Source organism: Rhineura floridana, chromosome 1 (genome assembly GCF_030035675.1).
Source record: "Rhineura floridana isolate rRhiFlo1 chromosome 1, rRhiFlo1.hap2, whole genome shotgun sequence".
Taxonomy (NCBI): Eukaryota; Metazoa; Chordata; class Lepidosauria; order Squamata; family Rhineuridae; genus Rhineura; species Rhineura floridana.
Window position 1 is genome coordinate 259,100,677 of NC_084480.1, and position 8,837 is coordinate 259,109,513.

An 8,837-nucleotide genomic window follows, 5' to 3' on the forward strand; every position below is an offset into this window, starting at 1 on the left:
AAGGAAGCAATAAATGCCACCCAATCTCTGACGGGGCTAGCTGTTTTATTCAAACAAAGCCACATTCAAAACAAGGATAAACATACCAGTATTAATTGTATACAACAATCATGTGCCCCATTTTATTCACATAGCAAAGAGCAAGACTTGTTTTTTCTTTTCCTATTATCTATGTTTTCCCGTAGGGCTTCAATCTGATGGACACTTACCTGAGTGCAAGTTCCACTGGGAATAACTTATTGAGTAAACTTGCAAAGGATTGCAGTGGACAACTGGTATATCATCACAGCTACAAACCTGCATAGACTTAAATATGCTTAAACCTGTTGAAATTAATGAGCTTTTAAGCATGTTGGATTGTAGATACTTATATTTTGTTCTAGTATTTATTTGCTAGATCTAATAGACAGTTTCATTTACAAACTCCATCTATTTTTGCCAACTTTTGATTCAGCTTCTTAGGACTGTATTGTAGGGAAATAATTAAAGATTGGAAAACTGCAGAACATTTGAGACTGAATTCTTGGTTTAGCAAGCTGTGGCAAATGGCCGTGGCAGAAAAAGTAACTTGCCAACTTACATCAGCTAAAGGCAAAGCTAAAATATTTGATTCTTGTATAGAATGATTTGATTTCATGTCATATGCACTTGTGGGCATATATAGCAACATTTATTCAAGTCTTTCCTCAAATTATGGAAAAGAGATTAAGTACAAATTGTAATATTATAATGAAGTATACAGAAAATCTCCATGTTGCCAGTGGATCTTATATATATATATATGACTTCCTACATGTAAAGAGGAAAAATATGTTAAATGCATTACCTTCTGTTAGTAATTACATGACGTAACTCTTTATTTTGTTTCTTCTTGTTTTGTTTTTGTATTTTGGAAATAAAATAAAAATAATTAAAAATAGTCAAACACTGCACAATAAAGATACAGATAACTTTTCCTCACTGGGGTGGCAGTATCCTTTTCAGTTGGAAAGGCTGAAACCATCTCACATTTCATTGTGCTTTTGAAAAGCTGGGAAAAGAGGGTCATCCTCTATTTGAAGTGCTACTAGAGGGCAATCCCCCTTTAGATAGATGTCTCTGTTTGGGAGACTGTCTGATCCATCCACACCATGCATTTAAAGCACATGCCTTACCCCAAAGCATCCTGAGAATTGCAGTTTGTTAAGATTTCTGGTAATTGTAGCTCTGTGGGGAGTAAAATACAGTCCGCAGTATTCTTTTGTGGAAAGCCATGTTCTTTAAATGTATGGCAATCACATGACCTTTAAATCTGGTTTGAAGATAAAGAACTCTAAGAAGCAAAGCTTTGAAGTTGCCCATCAACAGTTAGCACCTGGACAGGAGACTGAGCAGGTGCATAGGTTACCTGGCCATAGTGTTTTCCACTGTGGTGAGCTGTATTATTTCTATTTAAATTATAGTAATGATTTCTAAATATGCATATATGCACATTATGCAAATCTGCTTTGTCTTTTGTTCTCTCTTTGGCAATGCATTTTCATTGGGCGGGATTTTCAAAGGTGGCTACATCCCTTCCTCCCCAGCATATCAAACAATGTATTTATTAATCAACATTCACAGCATTTATATACTGCCCAATAATAGTGTTCTCTGGGCAGTTTACACACAATAGCGAATAAAATATAGTTAGAAGACAATAAAAACAGCAAACACATTCCAGCGTAATATAACAGTGTAACATCCAACATAAGAATTTCAGCAGCACAGAGAAAAATAGCCTAGAAAAATGTGAAGTATCACGAAAAGTATAGAGTAGATATAAATTTGATGGGTTCAAGAGTTCACAGTTTGAAAGCCTAGGAAAATAAAAAGGTTCTCTTCACCTGGCCAAAAAGGCCATAACAGGGAGGGCATTCCATACTGAGGGAGCCATCAGCAAGAAAGCCCTTTTTCTTAGAAGCCTCTCATTTGATAGAGACAGTTAGTGAAGGACTTCTGAAGATGATTTCATGTTAGGTGCATGAAGGCAATTATGATTCTTTTGGTAATCTGGTCCCAAGCCATTTAGGGGTTTAAAGATCACAACCAGGAGTTCAAACTGAGCTCAGTACAGATAATAAAGAACTGGAATTATATGATCAAATCATCCAGACCCCATTAACCATTCCTGCTGAGTTCTGAACTGTTTCTCAAGGGGAAAAAACCACTTCATTTCTGATCAGTTGACAGGTTCTAAACACTTCTATTTAATTAAATGGTTCTAGGCACTATATAAACACACCAAATTCTTTGTCTTGCTTCTGGGGATGGGAGTGGGAATGATGGATGCCTGATCTACATTTTTATAGTTCATATGAAATATAAAGAGGATAAGTTTCCAGGTCTCCAGTATTTACCTGGAGATTCCAGTTTTTTTGGGTACTCTCTGGATCTCTGAGTGAGTTACCCAAACCTCTGGATTCGAATCTCTGGATTCTTAAAAAAAATTGAATTCCTAAGAGGTCTAGTTCAAGAAATATACACCAAAATATCAGCCTCCCCCCCTGCAACTTCTGTTAAATGAGCTGATAGCCAGCTGCTCAAATCCCTGCCCTTTCAGGTATTCAGCCAATAAGTGAAGTCAGGGTTGTGATTGACAAGGGATTTGTTGACCTTCAGACAATAGCTAGAACCCACAGCAAGTCCTGAAAACACCTTCCTTTTCCTCCTTATCTACACATCACGAGTTGAATAAGTTTATAGCTTGCAGCAGCAGGAGTATGTTTTTCTCTGTGTGCATATACTGCACAATAATTGAGCAGATCTATAACTGAAGATCAGAGCAGGATCTTGGTAAGCATGCACAGTAAACAATTTCAGTTATGATTATTTTATTTATTTATTTATATTTATTATTTGATTTATATCCCGCCCTTCCTCCCAGCTGGAGCCCGGGGCAGCATTATAATAAAAATTGTACAAGCAGAATTTTTAATTACTTGAAAAAATAGCATATTATACATTTTATCTTTCACATAATTTTTCAACAGAATTTTTTTTAAAGTGTACATGTATCTTGTGATGAATACTTTTCTAATTATAAAGAGTCTAACAAGTTTAAGTTTCCCTGGGCTGTTGAAGAGGGCAGTTTATTTGCCTATTTTGAAAATCTTCCCAATATGAAGCTTTAATCCTATACTCACTTTTCTGGGAATAAAGCTGCAATGCTAATCCCATATACCTAGGAGAAAACTCCATTGAATTCATTAGAACTTACTTTTGAGTAGACATTGTTAGGATTGTGCTGTAAATCAATGGGACTTTTGAACATAGGAAAGGGTTGTGTTGTAAATCTTTCTGTACCTCTCCAATCCTATTTTTTAAGCAATCAGTCAGTGCTTACTTAGGTGTCACTGCTTTTATTTGGCTGGAAGCTAATAGTGATTAAAAAAAATCTGCAATGACCAACTGGTTTGGTAAACTATTATATGGGGTGTATGTATTTTTACTTCTCCAGTTTGTGTATATAAGGAATCTTTCCAACAACCCTGTGAGGCAGGGTTGCTGATTGGAAACCAAGGCTGCTCACAATAAGAAATGAATCCATTTAAAATCCAATAATCAAAAAAAGTATAAAACAGTAACAAACCAGCTTAAAGTGGCATGATTCTGATTTTTGGGTTGGGTGAATGAAGTTCCTTATCATTTGAAGTTGCAGTCCTGTGCACACTTCCCTGTTTGAGTAAGCCTTGCTGAATACATTGGGACTTGCTTCTGAGTAAACTTGCATAGGATTGCACTGTAAATATCTTTATGGGTTGTATAAAAAATAAACATCTTTGACATTCATGCTTATATAAATGTTTCTTCATAATATGTCTCGATAAGTGTTGGATTTCACACTATGATTGTACATTATTATTTCCTCTACATTTTAAGTGTGCCCTTCTTCTTTGAGGTGGTTATGGTCCCCCTCTGTTTTCACCATGAAGAGAAGATTAGACTGAGAGATGGTGAGCAGCCCATAGTCACCCATTAAACTTCATAGCTGATTTCCATTTTAAAAATTAATTAAAATGATTTATATACAGGCAAAGGTTATGAAGCAATGCAGATCCACACAATGCATTTAAAGCACATCCAACTTGCATTTAAAGCACAAGACTTCCCCCAAAGAATCCTGGGAAGTGTAGTTTCCCCCTCACAGTTATATTTCCCACCACTTTTAACAAACCACAGTTCCCATGATTCTGTGGTGTGATTCATGTGTTTCAAATGTCATCCTGAGCTCCTACGGGGAGGAAGGATGGGATATAAATCTAATAAATAAATAAATAAATAAAAATAAATAAATAAAATGTGTGTTGTTAAATGTGCTTTCAATGCATGGTATGGATCTGCCCAAGGTATCCTGTGCATTCACCAGTGAATTGAAAAGAACAATTTTAAAAGATACTTTCTTAACAGGAGAAGGGCTATAGCTTAGTGGAGAGCACATGCTTTGCATGCAAAGGTCCAAAATCCAATCTCCGCAAAAGACTATTGCCTAGAATTCCTGGAAAACAATGCTAGTTCACGTCGTCAGTACTGAGCTAGATGGTATCAAATGGCCTGACTCGGCATAAGGCAGATTCCTTTGTGCTTAAAAGAGGAAAGAGATCCAAGGGCCACAATAACTCTGAAATTTATTTATGTATTTTATTATACAACATTTATATACCATTTTATTGTAAAAATCCTCAAAGCACTTTACAGAAAGAATTAAAACAATAAAATTACTGGTAAAAACATTCAGAATAATAAAATCAACAATGAGTTAAAAACAGAACAAACATAACTTCTACATGCCTAAATCAAAATGTTTTGAGCAGGTGCTGAAAATAATACAATGAATGTGCCTACCTAATGTCAATAGGCAGGAAGTTCCAAAGCATAGGTGGTGCCACACTGTGGTACCTATAACATGAAAAATACACCTTGAACTTGGCCTGGTAGCAAATTGGCAACCAGTGCAGATTTCAGAGCAGCAGTATTAAGTGCTGACAGGGTTTCACCCATGTCAGCAATCATGCCACAGCATTCTGCATTAACTGCAGTCCCTGGGTCAGGTTGTGCTGAATGGGGAATTCTGTTACCTTGGCTGACTGGCTGCCAGGATTCTTTTAGTTTTGGTTTTTGGATAAGAACGCTGACTGGTTGTGGGATTCTGAGTTTTCCGCCTTACTCATAAGAATCTTGTTGTGGTTGGTATGGTATTGCATCACTGCCTTTTTCTTTTTCTATTTTCATTTCATTTACCTCTGACCTCACTCTCTTACATCCATAGAAGCAACAACAGTGGTCCCATGCTCTCAGCTCAACCCCCTTAAACCCACTGATCATGCACTTTGTTTGCATTATAGTTTGTTTCTTGCCCAATAGTGGTAAAAGAGAATTCACATACTGGGAAACGTGGCTACAATTGTTCTTGTTCCCAAGCTACTGCCTATGAAGATAGACCAAACCATGTGTGTTTTCTCTCTGTCAATTATTACTCAGTGGAATTGGGCTGGCTGTTAAAGAAAGTCTATAGCAGCCCAGAGGGTAAGCAGGCAAGGGTAGGGAATCTTCTTTCTCATTTCCCAATGTCTCTGCAATGAAGAGTCAAGTCTATAAAGAAGTTTGGAGCCGCAATGTTAAAAGGCAGGGGCAGGGCATTCCAGACAGAGGGTTGCCGAAGATATCAGTATCTTTGCAGAGGATTCCTAGTCAACAGATCTACTTACCAACAGTAGAATGCTAACCATATCTACACAGAAGGAAGTTTTATTGAATTCTATGGGATTTAGTCCCTTAGTAAGTGTTTGGAATTACACCCTTCAGGGGCTTTACTCCTGAGTGCTCCCAACTAACATCTCTACAACACTAGGCTCCTTTTTTCCTACAGTGGCCTTTTGGTGACTGGCCTGGTCTGAGGGCACTTAAACTTCTCTTGCTAGAAGAAAGTAGGCTATATTAAATGTTCCCTATCCAGGCTCCCTAAGTAGGTGAACAGGAATGATTCCATCACTTCAGATGGACCTGGAAACACTCTTTTTTAATGTGAATAATATGCTCCAAGCAAATGTGGTTGATGCTTAATGTATCGTGCTTAATGACATCACTAGTGTCCACCCCATGACATCACTAGGGTCCGCCCTTGAAAGGGTTTAGGATACTTCTGACCTGGCAACCCTAAAAGACGGACCACAAGTAATTGTCTTGAAATACACTACGTTTTGCAGTGAATAGTGCAATCAGTGCATGATCAGTATATCTGCTGAGAAATAAGTTCCATTGAATTCAGTGGGACTGAGAATGCAATGCTATGCACACTAATCTAGGAGTTAAGCCACAATGAATTTGGAGGAGCTTGCTCCTGAATAGACATGTATAGAACTGAACAATTATACTCTAGTAAGTATGTTTAGTATTACAGTGTAATTTAATTTTGATTTTTATTCTGAATCATACTGTCTATACCAGGACAGAACCTGCCCGGCCCCGCAGGAAGACAAATGTCCCTTGAAAGTGGGGGTTGTGCCAGTGACAGCCAGTGCAATCCTTATTTTCAAAGGCTCTCCCTACTGGGGCAAACAAGGACAGATTGCTCTCCATCCCATCAGGGAGAGATGTGCTCCTCCCAGCTTGCCAAGCAGTTTCCCCCCACATGCCTTCCCATCATAATGATGCTTCCCACAGCCTGCCAAATGATCTTCATGGGAAAGAAGGCAATTGGGGGATGACTCTCCCCATGCACTTTCCTTCCCATCTAAGGATGGAAGGGTCTATCTGTTCCGATTCTCTGTTTCTCGTTTTTCCAATTTTAAATTCATATTTCTGTAGCAATTTTTTATTTTTGTTAAACCCTCATGAATATTCTTCAGCATTTTAGTGCAAATTTCTCCTACTAAACACATTTTATATGCAGTTTTGACTAATGTACACATTTTCACAAGCATTTTCTCCTAATATAATGCATTTTGTATGTTATTTTCATGTCTATATTCATTTTTATGCACGCTTTCCCCCAATACATTTTTTTGTAAATATTGTTTGCTTGGAGAACTGCACTGCAAAGTTTGGATAAATGAGAGTTTCAGAGGGTGGCTCTATCAGTTCTCATATAGTTTTGGAATTTGACAGATTTGGCTTTAAATGTGAACTGAATCGAATTTCCCCCTCATCCCTATTCCTATCACAACCACACAAAATTCAGTGGCAGAGGAAACTTGGTGGTGGCAGCAGCTTGGGCACCCATGAGGGCGACATGGAAGGCCTGTCAGGGCTGCATGCAGCCCACAGGTTGCAAGTTCTTCACATGTGAACTACACTCTACTAGAATTGCTTCACCACCCCAACCTGCATAGGAAATGGTGCATTTGATTTGTGGTTGTGGTTATTATGCAACCTTCCAGTTTTGCTCAGAATAGTTGGTCCAAGTAGGGTCAATGTTGTTATTGTCGTACTGCTTCTGTTTTGATGTTTTATGTGCCCTTGTTGTGGTTTGTGTCCTTGTTTTATGACATTATTACTGATATTGTGGTTTCAAACTGCTTTATTGTACCCTGCCCTGGGATAGCTTTGCAATGAAAGGTGGGATAAAAAGATTTCTAAAAAAATAAATGTGAACATTATGGGTTTGCCATAAAGTCAGGTGTAATTCCTAGCTTGAAATTTCTTTTTTCAATCATCAGATTTGTGCATCCAAGTAACATTCCATAGATTGTGGCACATATTTTCTGGTGTCACAAAAGTGGCAATTAAAATGTTGCAGATTTGTCAGTTTACATGAATTTTTCTTTAGCATTTCACTTCACTGTAAGAAGAATCTGTGTATCAGCAGGAAATAACTGACTGACCCCTACAGATGATAGGGTTTTTAATGTAAAAAAGCACAAGATTTTCATTTATGGAATGTAGAAATCGTGCATTTCAAGTAGCATAGCCAGTCCAGTGTCAAGTTTTTTGCCGCGATAAGGCTTGAAGCAGGAAGTCATGAGAGGTCAGGAAGGAAACACTATCAGGCTGGAGAGAAGGACTGTAAAGTAAAGGGAGCAGGACAGGCCCTTGTGCTCAGGCTGCATAACAACTGCTCTATTTTTTTCAAAGATAAACAAAGTTACAAGTAGAAAACCGGCACAGCTGTCACTTGTTGCCTCTTTGAAAATGTCCCTCCTTGCCACACTTGTTTTGCCTACATGAGCTTTGCCAGGAGTGCAGCAAAAACACAGCTCTTCCAGCACTGCTTCTAGGAAGCTAAGCGGCTTGTTTATGGCAATTCAAACTGACCTTGAACATATTGAAGGAAATGGATTGAATACTAAAATTGCTCCATTATGCCACAGCTGAAAGTGAGCAGCTCAGCTTTTGATGGCACGATTCCAGAAGCCACCTGCATGTCCCCCGGTGTGTAGTCAGATCATTGGACAAAAGGGAAAGTTTACCAGGGTTTCTTCTTACACCTAGAGAGTGGGGGAAGGGGTGATTGTGGTCCAACAACATTTGGAGGCACACTGGTTGGGAAAGGCTGCTTTACTTCCCCCAAATAATCCTGGGAAGTGTAGTTTGTGAAGAATGCTGAGAGGAGAGTCCTATTTCCCTGACAGAGCTCCAGTGGACAGAGTGGTTTAACAGTCATCCCCTCTTCTGGGGACTGTAGCTCTGTGGGGGCAATAGGGCTTCTCCTAGCAACTCTCAGCACCCTTCACAAACTACACTTCCCTTGATTATTTGGGGGAAGCCATAACTGTTTAAGTGAAATAAAGGTCTGGTGTGGATGTGGCAGGGACAGCCATCTCTGTTATCTTTTTGGGGCCTATTGAAGACTTTCCTCTTTCAACAAGCCTTTTAAGTTA